Consider the following 18,409-nt stretch of genomic DNA (forward strand, 5'->3'; position numbering starts at 1 on the left):
ATCACTCAGTGGGTGGGGCTGAACGGAAGTAAGTCATACACATTATGGTTCTCCCCAAGGTTGCTGGAAGATATCAATAGCAGCCCAGGGTTCCGGCACTGGAAGAACATAGGAGCTTCTTGGTTTCATTGCGTGGTGTACAAATCAATCCCCTGGGGTCCCTAAACCTTAACAGCCTTTCTGGTACATGAGGGTGTAGGGACCACTCTCTCCCTCTCCCCAAGACCTGGCCCTGGTGGCAAATGAGGTGGTCTAACACATTCCAACGTCCTGTGATGTATTTGGCTGACAGCTCATTAGTGTGGTGAATGACCCACTTGCACACCTGCCTTACCAACCTGTGCACACACACACACACACACACACAGAGAGAGAGAGAGAGAGAGAGAGAGAGAGAGAGAGAGAGAGAGAGAGAGAGAGAGAGAGAGACTAACTAATCCTTTGCTTGTTAACATGTCATCATGGTCCTGTTGCCACTCATCAACAACAAGTAACTCATCAGCTGATCTGGAATGCTTGCAATGAAAATGATCTAAGTAAAGGCAACAAAGATGGAAAAGTCACTGAGGTGTGTGCCCCACCACTCTTCCAGTGCATTCAGGAACAAAAGCATCTCTGGAAGGCCGAGTTCAGCAGAACTCCCACAAAGAAGTTCCAGTCATCCAACCTCTAAGCAAGATTTCCAACACTTCCTGGAAAGTGTTAGAGCACAGATGGATCTACCTGTGAAGCATGAGTTCCCCCAAGAATGACAAGTGATCAAGAAGGATCTGCCAAAGCTGCCCCAAAGGTAGGTAGAACCATCAATGCACCCAGTGTGGTGCAATGCAGGCATTACCTAAAAGTGGTTTGCAGCATTCCTTCAGTCCCCAGCTGCACCCACTTTATAGCCTTTAATTTAGGCCTACCTCTCTTCCCACTTCCTTTCTTCCGTCTTGTTGTCCAACCAATCCAACTCCCTCTTTCCCTTTCACTGTTAAAGTGTTTAATGGCTAGAAAGTGCCACAGTGATTAGCTGTACTGCCAATGCCAAAATGAGTTGGTGTTCCTGTCATGACAGGAACTGCACTGATAATTCCCTGAACTTGCAATTACCAGAGTCAATGAGATGGCCCATTGCACGTATTTCATTGATCAGCATGCCCATTTACTTCCTCCCTAACCAACAACTTTCAGAACTTTGCCTCATCTTCCTTCAAAGAAAACACCAGAAAAGCCAAATTCCACCAGTGTATTGAGCCATTGGCTCGACCACTATGAAGCTTGGAATGAAGGCAAGGCAACCAACTCTACAGCTCCTGCTTTGGCAGCGGAGAAAAAAATCCCTTCTGTATGAAGCTGTTCAAAAGAAAGATTGTCAGTCAGTCCATAACCTTACAAATATATATGTTCGCTGCCATGTCAGAGGTTGTGAAGCAGCTTAGAAAAGCAACAGTAGGAAAGATAGTTGTCTGGCCTGGATAGGCCCGCCTGTAAGGTCAGGTCTCAGCACCTAGTAGGGGAGTAATATTTCTGTTGCTATATCTGAGGCAGGGAAGCAGCTTGGATAAGCAAAGGAGGAAAGATGGTTCTCTTGACTGGATACCAGGAAATCTATCACCTCAAAAACGCCACTCATTATTTAATGGATGGATTGATGCGAGAATTAGAGGAAGGGCATCAGACGTAGCCATAACATTGTGGGATGAATTTAAAGGCGGTGAATGGGTTGTGGAATTGCCAATATTGGCAGATAATACAGTGATGACTGGGGATATTGAACGGAAACTGAAGCAGGAAAACAACGTGAGCATATGAGAAGTTTATATATTTGATATGGTGGAGGTGATTTGCGATTATAATATACAAGCCCAGTGGGAATTCTGACCTACTACATGTTGTTGAATCAGAGAAGTGTAAGAAAAATGAAGGCAGTGGATGCCAGTGATTTAACCATATCATAATGGCTCAACCAAACCATCCTTGTTGGTGACTAACTGCGAGGTTTTCCCCCTTTCACACCTTTCAAACTTCCTTACTGTCAATCTCTTTCAGCACTGAATGACCTCATAGGTCTCAGCTCTTGGACTCTGTCCTAAATTCTATATCCTATTCTGAAAGATGTAGCAACTGTACCTAACTGCTTGTTTCTGGTGAGTGACATTCAGCTCTCACTTTTAATTATATTTTGATGAATCAAAATCACACACACACACACACACACACACACACACACACACACACACATATATATATATATATATATATATATATATATATATATATATATATATATATATATATATATAATCAATGCATATTACATATAATTATATATATATATATATATATATATATATATATATATATATATATATATATATATATATATATATAAACATATATATATATGTGTGTGAGTGATTCGTGTTGGAATGAGCAGGAACCCTTCCTGCAATTGGAAAATTCTGTTTATAAAAGTAAGAGAAAATCATTCTAAATGAATCCTAAGAGAAAGTAACGAAACTTTCGTTGCGTAAAAATTTACCTCCAAATGGTCTGGTAACTGAGGTAGACGGAGAGAACGCAAGATAGGCCTATCTGATTAACAAGTTTGTCATGATCAAGTATCTATTTCTGGTGACCAATGACATTTTTTCCTGGTGGCTTCTGTTCAATATGAACCAACCCCAGAATTCCAGCAAAGAAATCATCCGAGTGAGATTTAGATTTGTCATAGGTCAGTACTCACAGAAGTTTTGTGTAGGTAATTGTAATGTCAACTGTGCCTCTTGAAAGTATCAACCCTTCCACGCTTGATTCGTGACTCATATCATTATCTCACATCTTTACACTTCCATCTTATGACCTTTGACACGGATCCCTCTACTCATATAATGAAAATAATTAAGCTAAGGGACAGGGCACGCCCTTTTCGAAGGGAATATAAAGTTAACTACCGTAGTGAAGTGTTGAGCCTGTATTTATACCATCAACACAGAGAGAGAAAAATTTCTCATGCCTCGAAATGTGTTTTGCTTGTCTATTGTGACTTGAACCCCCACCCCTTCAACCTCAGGCTCCGCGTCACAACCTCGGTAGGTGTGCGCAAGTAACCTACACTCAATCAATCAACTCCCGGCTTCTCGGCGGGATCTTGACACTCGTAAGTCGTGAGCGCGTTTGTAATTAAGACTATCATTATTATTTATTCGGTCCACTAAGATGAATATGTACTTGTTCAATCAGCAAAGTCAGACAAGGCATGGAAGGGCCAACATTAGACAGGGTGACCATCAGGAAATAACAAAACCCTTGAACATTTGTGGGGCAACAAAGAGTGCAAGGAGCTTCATCCACAGATTCTTGGTGAAATCGGAAGTTTAACACGTTTTCAAACCATCGCCTCGAACTGAAAAAGGTATAATCTCTGTAAAATGAACGTATGTATGTATATATGGGTGTATGTACAGTATGTATGTGTGTATATATATATATATATATATATATATATATATATATATATATATATATATATATTATATATGTATATATATATATATATATATATATATATATATATATATATATATATATATATATATTATATATGATATATGTGTATATATATATATATATATATATATATATATATATATATATATATATATATATTATAACGACCTATGGGTATATTATGCAGGTTCTTTAACATACTCAGGATAAAAACATAAGTACAAAAAAAGCCAAAAGGCAGCACTAAACAAAATCAAGTTAAATAAACAATTAACTTTATAAACAAAAAGTAGCTAAAAAAAAAGGCAAAATTAAACAACAGCAGGCAGAAAAAAACAAACAAACATACGTTCTCCATCGGGGCACCAAGACAGCCCTCAGCTGTGCAACAGGGACAAAACCCATCAACCAGAAACCCCGATGGAGACGTCAGGACAGCCTCACGCTGTCATCAAAGATGAGCAGCTAATCACACGACTACTCATGGTCACACTCCACCTCTACGACGTGCTCCACTTCGTAGGCGTGCTCCAATTTGTTGCTCAAAAATCGACCAACGTCGACTCCAAAAACTGCCTGCTGCTGCTGCCACTGCCGCTACCTTCGCTGCCCTACCAGACCCGACTGGCGACAGAAACCGGCAGCTCACCACGAAAGCATCAAAACTAAAAAAACTTTAAGGTAAGGAGGCAGCAATCCACAAAGGGAACGAGCGGGAACCAGCAGTTCCCGCAAAACCATCACTTAACGTGACATATATATATATATATTATATATGTATATATATATATATATATATATATATATATATATATATATATATATATATATATATATATATATATGATATATGTGTGTATATATATATATATATATATATATATATATATATATATATATATATATATATATATATATATATATATATATGCATCAGCTTGAGGGTTTGTAACTGGTTCAAGTTTTTCTAATAGTGCAGTTTCATCGTAGTTGGCTAACACCTTCAGGTAGACAATTATATTTACCCTGAAATGCCACTACAAGCAAATTGAGAAATGAACAAAAATAACACGTGGCCCATGTAGGAAAGTGAAATAAATAGTACGTGTTCAGCTATGGGCTATGTTGATAAAAATTAAATAATTATTTACAGCGAAAATTTTTTATTCTCTCTTCAATATTGAAGAGAGAATAATGAATTTGTCGCTGTAAAGAATTTTTTGAAGTAACCCACACAATACAAATCAATTAGGCTTCTTAGGATGGAGTAAAGCTTTCCACATGCGTATGAAAAACTTATTTTCCTTCTCTCCAGGAGATTCGGTGGCCAAATCACTGTATTAATCCTTATCCCGTCCCACATTTGCAAAGTAATGTTACTTTGCCCCGATGTAAAAATTACAACAGAGACAAAATTCAAACCTCTAGTCTACAGCCAACCAGAAATCGCGTCTTAGCTACAGCCTGCATTGCCATTTGAATATTAAATCCTTTCCCAGTTCTTCCTACTAATGAGCTATTAGTTAGGTAAAAAGTAAGTATACCTTAGTTTTACCAGACCACTGAGCTGATTAACAGCTCTCCTAGAGCTGGCCCGAAGGATTAGACTTATTTTACGTGGCTAAGAACCAATTGGTTACTTAGCAACGGGACCTACAGCTTATTGTGGAATCCGAACCACAGTATAGAGAGAAATGAATTTATTAGTTAGGGAGTGAAAGCTTATACGAAGCTAAAATAATATATTTGTAAACATCACAACAGAATATTCTTCGTTCCTCTCAAACATACTTAGAAAAGGGTCGAAAAAAAATATAATAGAGTGGGGTAAAAAAAGTTAGGGGGGTATGTGGGGTAAAAACAGTGACCCCCCAGTTTTTTTATCCAAAGACTCAGCACTTTCCCAAAGTATATCATCTTGCACTCTATTATCATAGGAAGGCTGTGTGCAAAAACAGAGGCTATAGGTATAACAGAGAATTAATAGTGAATATTTGAAGTCAAAACAAAAAGGTCTCATTACAAAAAAGATTTTGGATATTTTTTTCAAGTGAATGCCATGCTTCATATATAGCTAGGATTCCTTTGAAACTCAGGGATCTTATCAACAAGATGTCAAATTTTTCAATTAACTTAAGTAGCTTTTTCAGATTATTATGGCTATGACACAGTGAGGGGGATTTTTTTTACCCCATTTTGTCCCTATGCAAATGGGGTAAAAACAGTGCCTCACTTTAATTACCCCACAAGGGCATTTTTTTACCCCACCTACTTTTATGTAGCATTCTCTCTCATAAAACCCATTTTCTGTACATATATCAATCGTATTTTCTATATCTACCATGCTTTGTTTACATTCTAGAGAATTCTCTTGCATGTTTTAGTGTAAATCAGTAAGGAGGAATTAGCTATGCCTCGAGTTTACAAGCCTACTCCCAAATTCTACACTGATGCAAGCATTACTGCTGCTATTTCAGAAGTTGAACAAGGAGCACATTAAAACTACAGCTAAAAAATATTTCTTGTCCCCAACAATGCTCTCACAGCATATCAAGAAGACTAGAGAAAACATGCCTCTTAAACAAGGAAGAAGTACATGGTTGAATCGTGAGTTAGAAGAAAAGTTTGCAATGTACCTACTCATATGTCAGAAATGGACTAGCACCAACTAAAGATGAACTTATAGGTATCATTTCACATTATTTAACTGTAAATGAAATGAATGATGTATTCAAGGACAATAAACCTGCAAAGAAAAGTCGAATTAGCATGCATGCCAAAATTATTACACACACTGACTGTATTAAGGTGGAAAAAAGCTAACAGCAGTCTAAGAAGAAGCCTACCAAAAGGAAAATTATTGAGGACTCTGACTCAGAGCTCTTGAGCCCTATGCAGAGATTTCAAGTTCAGAAACAGAATTTGATGAGTCCAAGCTTGTTGAATCAGAATCACGAATCTAATGTGGATACCCTATCACTTTCTATGAAGAGGTCACTGATTCATGAAAACCTTGCAGCAAGGCTTCCTCATTATGCAGATATTCAGCTAGATGAGTTTTATGCAGTTTACTGGGAAAACCCACTACTGGGGGAAAACTGCTTGACATTTTGGTTCTGAAAATCCCCAATTAAAGTGCAAGTAAAATTCATGTCTTAATGTTTCAAGTGACAATAAACAAGTGAGGTGGGGACACTGTAATAGTCAGAGTGAGGGCTTAGTTTGTTGGACCTGCAACACCAATTCTTGATTTAGATATAAAAGGGAAACAGTGGTATCGATTTGAAGAAGAAAATGAGGCAGTTCAAAGATACAACATAATTAAAAGACAGGGGTTTCCCTCGCCTAAGAAAATGAGAAATGTAAAGAGAGAAGATCAGAGATTATTTGCATTTGCTCTTTCAGATTGTAACCAGCTATGTTTTGTCATTGGTCAAGGATCCAGTTTTTCCTTTTTAGTTCTTAATTTTTTGTTAACATATCTATATTTTTTTATGCCATTAGTGCACTTTTCTTTTCAGAAATTTATGAACATTATCTTTCTTTATTTCATGTTTAATAGCCTATTTCTACATTGCTTAGGCTATGGATTAACCTTAAATGAGGACTAACTTTTTTTATCCCATCATGGCACTTTTTTTACTCCACGTGGAGGGGAAAAAAAGTTTCTGTATTTTGTAAATTTTTGGAAAAGCCATAAGATTTATTTCTCTCTTTACTTTTGCCTATTGTGAGTCATTAGCTACAGTTTCTATACCACACATCCAATGTTCAAAATATAATTAAAAACAATAAATACTTTCAACTTTGTGGAAAATCACCGTTTTTACCCCACTTTATTATATCCTGAACGAAGAACCATGAACACCGGCCCTAAACGTTCACCGTCCGATAGGCCCAACCCACTACAATATAGGCTATATTACCTAGAAGTTCCTTGTCTTGAAGTGCTTTAAATCTCCAACTCCCTTGTGGTTTTTCTGATGTTTGAATTAATTTAATTTCATCAGAAAGAGCAACTCTTAAAACTATCTGGGCATGTGACTAAAACTAGACTATGGAGTATGGATGAACGGCGTTAGCCTATATACAGTTTCAGAACTGTTCTTGAGCCTACCAGGCCAGGCTACTCTCATTTAAAACCGAGTTACAACGACGGTTAAATTTGCTGTCTAGTGTCACCAGAATATATTCCAGAATAATAAACATTTGTTAGGAGGTTTGATGTTTCGTTGATGACGTTTTACAGTCCCATTACAAATGTGTAGGTGTGCGAATTATGATAAAAACATGGAACTAATAATGACGTAAGAAAAAAACGTCAAAGTAACCATCAGAAAATACATCTTAGATCGTTTTTGTTTCCCCATTTTCGGTTGTTAAATATTACTATGTTTTGGATATTAACAACAAGAGAAGCAGGAAAAGGCTAAAATACAGTCATAGAAGACAATGAAAAATGCGCCTGGTAAAATAAGTACTGAAAGTGAACACTCACCAACGGCTGGGAAGTGGCAGTTGTCAACAGTTCCTATCCCGTTATCTTGTCCTGGTTGCTGTCATCACTTCCACTTGTTGTTACTCTCGATCATCATAAAGTGAACCCAGTCCCAGTTCTTAACAAGTTACCTCCAACACGAGGCCTCGACTCCAAAACAACAGAACTATATTATAGGCCTAGACCCCATACCAACGCCTCTATCATGGTTCTTAAATCCAGTTCACTTAATTCCAGTGATTTTCCAGTTTCTTCGTCACTATCGAAGTTCATCAACGCCTAACATCGGTTTCAAGAGAGACATCCGCCTGCGCATATTCACAATCCTTCATCAGGTTATCCAAATGTAAACATGGTGGCAACACCGGTGTTGAACCTTTCATGCTATAGCAACCATTCTGGCTTTGAAATACTGACAGGTTTTCCTGACACTCCTTTTTTAACTTCACAAACACGATTACACTGCAGTATTTAACGAATTACAATAAAATTTATTTAAATGAAAGGTTCACGATCAGATGATTACACTTATACAGTCGACACAGAACTAATGACCGATAATCGTAATAAGGTGATAACAGTCTTGAAGGGGGTGAGGTTTTGTCTATGTAACGGCGCCTCAGACTTCGTGTAACCCCACAAAAATTAGAGCGTTGATTGGCTGGGAGCCCTGTCCTGTGCTGCCCGCTTGTTCGCTGTTATTCCCGTCGATATAATTTCTTCTCTATAGGGCTTGAATTCTTCTCAGAAACTACTATGCAAAATTGTTTAATGCTGAACATGATCTTCAGCCTCGTTACAATATGATGTTTGATTAACAAAACACTTAATATGAAAGAAAGTGCGTTTAGAAAGCCTACGATGCGATGAAATTCTTAAGGTAAGGAAGTATTGTGAAGCACAAGCAGAAATGGCAATATTTTTCTAATTTCCCGGACTGTTTTGTTCGTTTCACCGGCATCATTTTAGCTCCGGGTGGATGTAATGACTGTTACTGTTGTTTGTGTTTACTGATTCTTGACTAAAGTAAGAACACTGAGAGAGAGGCGAAGCTCCGTTTTGTGAAGGAATGCAAAGAAAGAATGAGAGGAGTGGAAGAGCAATGAGAGGAGTGGAAGAGCAATGGAGAGAGAGAGAGAGAGAGAGAGAGAGAGAGAGAGAGAGAGAGAGAGAGAGAGAGGACTCGGAGACCTCCTTGTAAATGTCATACTTTTCATGTCATTCTAATGAATAAATGAACGCACGAGACTTGGGGGCGGGGACCAAGGAGAAGGGTGGGGGAGGGAGGGTATCTCCCTTCAACCCAGATCTCTCTCTCTCTCTCTCTCTCTCTCCCTAAGCCCCCTCTAGAAGTTGCAACTCCGTTTGTAACACCCTTTTCTCGTATCGGAGTCTCGACGTCCAAGTGACATGAAGTCTTCTCTAACTAAAACCAGATTACGACAGTTCCTCAGACATAACCTAGGTGCTCTCTCTCTCTCTCTCTTCCTAACACCCCTCTAACTCTCTCTCTCTCTCTCCCTAACACCCCTCACCCTCTCTCTCTCTCTCTAACACCCCTCTCCCTCTCCTCTCTCTCTCTCACCTCTCTCTCTCACCCCACCCCCCCTACTCTCTCTCTCTCCTCTCTCTCCTCCCTAACACCCCCTCTACTCTCTCTCTCTCCACCTCTCTCTCCTCCCTAACACCCTCTCTCTCTCTCTCTCTCTCTCCCCCTTCCTGTTAAGACAGTTGCTTCAATTACGTTGCCCAACATTTTTGACATTTTATATTTCACCTCTTCTCATCCCCCGCATTCCTATCCGGGTTGAACTTGGACTTGAAGGGCATCGGGGGTGTCACTATTCATCTCGGCGACCTCGAATACTACGGATTAGACACTAATATCTGTCGTTTTCGGTTATTTTTACGTCACCCCTTCCCACCCCCACCCCTTTGGTGCCAGCAATGTCTTACCCCGACAGAGTTCTTTTCTAGATAGTAAGGTATATGTATACCAAGTTTGGTTGAAATTGCTCAATGCATTTCAGAGTTAAGCTGGAACACACACACACACACAAATACATACATAGCAAGATCAGACTGGTCCATCAGACGTCTCTTTGTTAGCCCAAATAGAATGTTAGGATGTCCCCTCAAAATCCTGCGTCACATGCAAGTCAGTCTCCCTGCCGTGTAGGAATATTTTTCTCATTAGTTTAAGCTTTCTTCTTTGTTTTAATAATAATAATAATAATAATAATAATAATAATAATAATAATAAAAAATAAAATAATGCAAAACAAAAAACTATACTTATATAGTATATATATATATATATATATATATATATATATATATATATATATATATATATATATATATATATATATATATATATATTGTAAATATTAAGCCACAAATATCGTTTTATATTGAACTATATATATATATATATATATATATATATATATATATATATATATATATATATAACTACATATATATATATATATATATATATATATATATATATATATATATATATATATATATATATATATATATATATATATATATATATATATATATATATATATATGTGTGTGTGTGTGTGTGTGTGTGTGTGTGTGTGTGTGTATGTGTGTATGCTTATTATATACGCCTGTGTAAATATACTAAACAGTTATTATTATCAGTATGGAATTTCCTATGTATATATATATATTTTTACGTTTTTCCGTGGTTTTAGTTTGAAATATGCTCTGTGAGACAGGTAGCAACAATTTAAGGTAATTTAGCCTTGTGATTCTGACTTCGTGGGTACGGGAAAACGTAAAAAAAGAGGAAAACAAAGGAGAATTTCATATGAGCATAGGGCTCTTGTTACTGAGGGAAATATTACGTAAAACACGTGGGCAAATTTAAAGGAGTGTATTTACATAAATGATATCAGTACGGGAAAGAGGAACTCAAGTAGATTACTATCCTGAAGGAGATTCCTACTGGATTGAATGAAACTGGGAGATTCCAGACACAGTCAGAGAAGCTTCCACGAAATAGGATCCCTCTGAAATGAGAGATATATGCACATTATACGCCAGTAATGAAAATAGACAAAAGAATAATGAATTCGAGGCTGCACTGAGGGTGCCAAAGGAGTAATAAAGAATTAATACTGCCGATGCAAGAGGTGCCCGGACATTAGACAAGGGTGATTTCTGGCTTTCTCTTTTAAGAAAATATTACGAGACAAAAGCGTGACTGAAATGGGGCTCTTCCAGGGCACTTTACCTTAGCAGATTTTCCGAGGGCGTAGAAGGCAGTCCGTGGATGACTTGCGATTTCCGAGGGCGAGTTTCTTCCACGTGGTGAGATGCAAGGTCTTCCGTAAAGGGGCAAGGCGATGGGGACTCCTCGAAACTCCAAGCAATGGCGTGTGGGCTCGAGGAATACGGTCGAAGGACACGAGGAGAAAGTATACTTTGAAAGGGCCACGTGGGTTAGGATGCAAGGGCATCGATGGGGCCAGGTGTTGGGGACGTCTTCATTCCATATCTTCCAGCCCGCGTGTGTGTCGAGACCTCGTGGGTTTTGCTTTTATCCTCCTATGGGGCAGGGGGCGTCCAACACAGATGTTTTGACTCATTGCACCTGCTGCCCGCAGGGGAGGTTTTGGCCTGTAGGAGAAACGCCCAAGCCAGATTACTTTTTGCCTCGAAGGAAAGATCTTTATCAAAAATGGGAGCGCCTTTAATCTTTTAAACCCTTGTTTTTAAGTCGATAGACAGATGGTCTATCGATCGGTCGGCTGGCAGTAAATGAAACACAACAGAACAACCAACAACAACAAAGGAGGGGGAGGCAATTTGCTAGCGAATTCTTGCTAATCATAATACCTCCCCATACAAGATGATGTACATACCTCCTTCGGGTGTGTACATCGATATTCAAGAATGAGCGGCAAATGCTTTACGTTACTCTACATTCTGCCTTGCAATGAACTTTACTCCTAAGGGTTTTATGAAGCTGTGACATTACTTTTAATAACACATTGGGACAATTTTCGTTAACAGAACGCAAAGTGATTTAAACACTTGCAAAAGAATAATTACTTTAGATTTGGTTACCCACTGGTAACTTTATAATGTGACTCGAACAATTGTGAATTAATTAAGATTATAGACCACATATATGAGGCTATGGCCAACAAATGAAAAGAAAGGTTATTGTTCAAGAATTAAAATACACGGTTACTTAATTTTAGATAAAATGCATGCGGTTAGTACAATCTGCCTTGAAGAGGCTGTGTAAATGAAAAACAGCGTTTATTTTTGTAAATGACATCCCCTTTTACGCGATACTGTAATGACTATACATATTCGCATTGATAATTTATCTTCATTTTAACGTGCTTTGCTCAGCTATCGTTCAACGCGAGCTGAGGATGACCCACACACGGAATTTGACAGTCGTGTGCGGGCGAGAGTATTCGCGAGGTTTTAATTATGCTAACCTTAAACTACGCTAATTTTATGCGTCCACTGCCTACTCAATGTTATGACGGGCGAGCAGACAAAAGATGTGGGGTAGGACAAACAGAGATCTTGGAAGGAATGGAAGGGGGAAAAGGGATAATAATAACAAAAGGAAAATTACCAAGACATTACGAATGAAACTTGACCGCATATGAAAGGCGGGACACGTCCCTCAGAGCTTACGAAAGGGGCATTTAAATCACAAGGGCAAGAGTTTATGACTCATGATTCATTAAAATAAAGATAACTAAATGACTAAAAGAAAGTAAATGATATTGGCAGAAGAGCTAAGGGAAAAGAGTGAGGGTTTTATTGTGTTAGGCGGGAATTTATCGTCCTTGCCTATAAATTACGGCCCGGACTATCACTTCAGTCCCAGGGCGAGGAAAGTGCACCCGAAGGGCGCGACTCCTTCAGGAGGGGCTGACACGCACGCCCGGTGCCAAGGTATGGGCGCAAGGGCGTGCCACTTCTCACTCTGTTATTCTTAATGATTTATACATTGTGTGGGGAATGGTATCCCGTATTTAATTGCCTCTTGTGGGGATAATTTAAGGGAAGATTAATAGAAGGTGATAAGAGATAGAAGTTCCTGAGGAATGGAAGAAGATAGAGGAGGGTCTGACATCCCCTTCTGGATTAGGGGTGCCAAGACCTTCGAAAATGAAATGGCGGCACAGGTGCCATGGGAGCTCTAGAGCTCTTTGTAAATTACCTGGAATGTCCCACGCCCGTGGTAATTTCGCCTCGAGCCTTTCTTAATGGGACAGTTGTCCTCGGCCGGGAAGCGGAGGGCCCGCGATCGAGGGCGGCACGGAGTACCACCTGGGCCTGCTGATGCGACAGCTGACGCAGGAGTGTTCCGTGGGTTCTACCATGATCCGTCGCGGCTCTTGTAGTTCATCGGCCAAGTGAGATATGGCAGAATCCTGACTTGCATTGCGTCGGCGACGGGCTGAGGCAGAGAGGAGGCGGTCGGGGGTGGCGTGAGCGGCTCGCAGGTCACGATGACCAGCTCAGGCACGGGTTGCGAGGCCGCACCTGCAGGTGAGCTTCCGCGGTGGTCGGGAGGAACCGTCTCTCTGACCGACGCTGGTAGCGGTGCCAGGCCGGGGAAGAGAGGGGGTCCTGAGTTGGATCCCGTGAATGGAGATCGGCGTGGCGCTCTGGCGCTGGCACTAGGCAGAGTCAGGCGCTATCAGAGGTTTCTTGGGCTCGTCGGTCAGGACGGACAAAGCTTGGCCCTGCTCGGGGCATGCAAGTGGCACCGGCAGGAATTTGGCATCTCCTGAAGGGAGATTTGATTGGGGCCCTGGCACTGGCACTGAGGCAGGGCTGGGCACTGGAATGGGATCGGGAACCGATCGAGGGGGCCACTGTACATTGTACTCAGGTGGCACTGGTGGGGACTGCACGTCCTCCTGGTACCCAGGGGCGCCAGTCTTGACTGAGGGAGAAGCGGGGAGGATTACTCGCGCCATGCGGAATGATTCGGGAATGTGGACCCCAGATTGTCGTGATTTCGGTGGGGACTGAAAGTCCTGTCCCAGGATGACGTCATAGCCTCCGGGGAGATGGCTTGCTACTGCAAGATTGCAAATTTTGGATTGGTGAGGTCTTGTGACTCTCAATTGGACCGTAGGGAGTATCATTTTAAATTGATTTATTCCTCGATCGTGACGAGTTTTCGTCTATTGACGATAGCTCCGTAGGGAACTCTGTCCCTCCGGATGAGGGAGATTTGTGCGCCTCGAGTCCTCGAAAGCAGTGACTCGGCGCCGCTGGCTCGCTACCTCGTGGAGGGGCCACGATACAGGCCCTTCGGCGGGAGGGCCTAATGACTGGGGATCTGTGACGGCCAAGGCGACGGTGGGAGTATTTGATTTATTATTGCGTGGGCATTTTGCCCATGCGGGAGAATGGCCATAAACCTTGCACGCCGTGCAAAAGGTCTGGCTAAAGTCTTTCGCGCTGCCCCTGTGGAGGGCGCAGGCGAGTTATTTGTCGGTTTTCCGGGGAGAGAGGAGCCGGTTTCTTGTTCCGGCACTGTTCGGAGGAATGCCCCGTTTTCTTGCAATAATGGCAAGTTAGGGGCTTGCCGAGTTCCCATTTTTGTGGGAATTTGAACCTCCGAGGAGGGACGGGGATTTATCTTCCGCCCCATGGATCCTTCTTGAGGGTGGTGAGTTTCCCACATGTCTGCTATTCGGCAACACTCGGTGAGTGTTGCTGGGGCTTTTTCCACTATATGGGTGGCGGCGAGGGCAGGAGGGGCGTAGCGCAGGAAATGCTCGACTTAAACCGCTCGAGTACCTCGGCGGTGTTAGTGGCTCCTTCGAATCGAGCCATTTTGTCAACGCCGCTCCGAATGGTACGCCCAATCGGACCAAGTCTGGCCTGCTTCTCTGGGCTGCTCTCTCCAACGTCTCCTCCACCGCTCGGGGGTAATCTCGTACGCCTTCGAACTGCTTGGCGTACGGCTTCCCAGTTTCCCGATCGTCTGCGGGAAGGGCGTGGTAGGCAACGAGGGCCTTTCCGCCCAGGAATTTAGTGAGAACAAGGGAGAGTTCCGCGGGGAGAGATCGCAGCACTCCAGGACTCGTTCGGCCCTTTCAAGCCATACTTCGGGTTCGGACTCGGTCCATTTTGGCATGAACGAGTGAGCTTGGCTGAGGGCACTCATCCCCCGCGGCAGGGGCGGGGGTGACGGGCTGTCGTTCTAGCATCTGGAGCTCGTGGGCGCGCTGTCGCCTCGATCTTCCCATTCTCGTTCCTCCCTTTTCTCTTGGGCGATTCTGTCTCTCTCCCTCTCCTCACGTTCTCTCTCTCTGCACGTTCTTTTCCTTCTCCTGCTCTTGAGCATCGTTCTCTCTCTCCTCTCCGTTCTTGGGCATCGTTCCACTCTCTCTCTGAACCCATGCTGCTCTTGATCTTGCCTCTCTCCCATGTTCTTCCCAGCCTCTCGTTGACTTGTAGAATTTGAAATCCTCGTTTTGGCCTTGGGCTCTGGGCATTAGCCATCTCCGCCTGAAATAATGGGGATATGAACCCATGCTCTGAGAAGACTTGCCTCGATAGTCCCATGTCTGAAAAGACTCACATGCAGGAATTTGAAACACTCAATTTGTTCAGACTGCTGGTAATGGATCTTGAATAATGGGTAGTTGATTAGTAAGTCTGAGAAGACTTTTTGTTAAAATTTGATATGTCTTGGAAAGACGTGGTTGTTCTTGGCGAACGAATTTCTAATATGCGTCTCGGAGGACGTAGTTGGATTTTGTCACGCTTTCGGACTTGGCCGGCTGTAGCGTGAAGTTAAGGAGTTGTTCTAACGAACTAGAAAGATCAGTCCCGTAAGGGCTTAGATGTGTGAACTACACTATATAATGTCTCAAAAGGACTTAATTTTGGGTTCCCACGCAGGAATGAGAAATTCTCGCCACGTGCACGAATTTTGTATGAGTCTCTGAGGACTGGAATTTGGAGAAATTTTGTGGAGTCTCTGAGGACTGGAGTTTGGAGGAATTCTCGCCACGTGCGACGTAGAATTTTAGGAGTCTCTGAGGACTGGAATTTGGTGAAATTCTCGCCACGTGCGACGTAGAATTTTAGGAGTCTCTGAGGACTGGAATTTGGAGAAATTCGCCACGTGCCGTAGAATTTTAGCGAGTCTCTGAGGACTGGAATTTGGAGGAATTTTTGCCAGTCTCTGAATTTTAGGAGTCTCTAACTTGAATTTGAGAAATTCTCGCCACGTACGACGTAGAATTTTAGGAGTCTCTGAGGACTGGAATTTGAGAAATTCTCGCCACGTGCGACGAGAATTTTAGGAGTCTCTGAGGACTGGAATTTGGAGAAATTCTCGCCACGTGAGACGTAAATTTTAGGAGTCACTTAGGACTTGGAATTTGTGGAATTTGGAGGAATTCTCGCCACGTGCAACGTAGAATTTTAGGAGTCACTTAGGACTTGAATTACGATTCGTCCCTTAGGACTTAGAAATTACTAACGGAAACCCAAAGAAAAATGTAAATGCTGGGAAAAAAAAAAGAAATACACACACGGGCATGGGCGGGGTGGGGGTGCAGGTCGTTTGGCCAACACCGGAGGTATTTTTAGATTCTGTGTGAATGAACCCGTATATTTATAGACCGTCTGGGATTCCGGGAATTTCCCAGTCGTCTGAGAGGATAACAGTACAACGGCCTAGTAATTTTCCCTATAAGCGGAGTTTAAATTTCGCTTTCCTAACACCTAACTCGAATTCTAACTACACTGAGAGAATTTTCAGCAATGCAAGCTGACTTCGTCGTGTCCCACGGGGGAATTTATTCGCGCCTAAATAACAGTTCGCTCATTCGAAATGCGAAGTAAAATTTATCACAGAGGAATTTCTTTCGCACTATTCCTCAAGCAAGAATATGGCAAGGATTTTAACACAGGAATTTTCGCACTATTCCTCGAAGCAAAAGATATGGCAAAGATTTTAACACAGAGGAATTTCGACTATTCCTCGAAGCAAAGGATGGTTAAACTGGTTATTTCCTAACTACCTATCCTGAAAGGCATGCATTAACGAATCTAATACGGCGGTTCTTTTCTCTCAGTGAATACATGCGTCCCTATTTCTAATTCCTAGGAACAGTCACGATTGTAAAAAGGTTTTGCTAAGATTAACACATTACTTACGTGGAATTTTCTGGATCTGTGTGCTGGTTTTACACAAAAGGTTCGTAATTGTCTCAAACCCAGCTTAGCTTTGCTAATAGCTGATCTGGCAAGTTGCAAATGCAATAAAGCAACACTAGGGGAACTGCAACTGCAAAACGAGATCTATGGCCAGGTCGCCATTTTTACGTTTTTCCGTGGTTTTAGTTTGAAATATGCTCTGTGAGACAGGTAGCAACAATTTAAGGTAATTTAGCCTTGTGATTCTGACTTCGTGGGTACGGGAAAACGTAAAAAAGAGGAAAACAAAGGAGAATTTCATATGAGCATAGGGCTCTTGTTACTGAGGGAAATATTACGTAAAACACGTGGGCAAATTTAAAGGAGTGTATTTACATAAATGATATCAGTACGGGAAAGAGGAACTCAAGTAGATTACTATCCTGAAGGAGATTCTACTGGATTGAATGAAACTGGGGATTCCAGACACAGTCCAGAGAAGCTTCCACGAAATAGGATCCTCTGAAATGAGAGATATGCACATTATACGCCAGTAATGAAAATAGACAAAAGAATAATGAATTCGAAGCTGCACTGAGGGTGCCAAAGGAGTAATAAAGAATTAATACTGCCGATGCAAGAGGCGCAAGGACATTAGACAAGGGTGATTTCTGGCTTTCTTTCAAGAAAATATTACGAGACAAAAGCGTGACTGAAATGGGGCTCTTCCAGGGCACTTTACCTTAGCAGATTTTCCGAGGGCGTGTAGAAGGCGGTCCGTGGATGACTTGCGATTTCGAGGGCGAGTTTCTTCCACGTGGTGAGATGCAAGGGCTTCCGTAAAGGGGCAAGGCGATGGGGACTCCTCGAAACTCCAAGCAATGGCGTGTGGGCTCGAGGAATACGGTCGAAGGGCACGAGGAGAAAGTATACTTTGAAAGGGCCACGTGGTTAGGATGCAAGGGCATCGATGGGGCCAGGTGTTGAGGACGTCTTCATTCCATATCTTCCAGCCCGCGTGTGTGTGTCGAGACCTCGTGGGTTTCTGCTTTTATCCCCCCTATGGGGCAGGGGGCGTCCAACACAGATGTTTTGACTCATTGCACCTGCTGCCCGCAGGGGAGGTTTTGGCCTGTAGGAGAAACACCCAAGCCAGATTACTTTTGCCTCGAAGGAAAGATCTTTATCAAAAATGGGAGCGCTTTAATCTTTTAAACCCTTGTTTTTAAGT

Source organism: Macrobrachium rosenbergii, chromosome 26, assembly GCF_040412425.1.
Source record: "Macrobrachium rosenbergii isolate ZJJX-2024 chromosome 26, ASM4041242v1, whole genome shotgun sequence".
Classification (NCBI taxonomy): Eukaryota; Metazoa; Arthropoda; class Malacostraca; order Decapoda; family Palaemonidae; genus Macrobrachium; species Macrobrachium rosenbergii.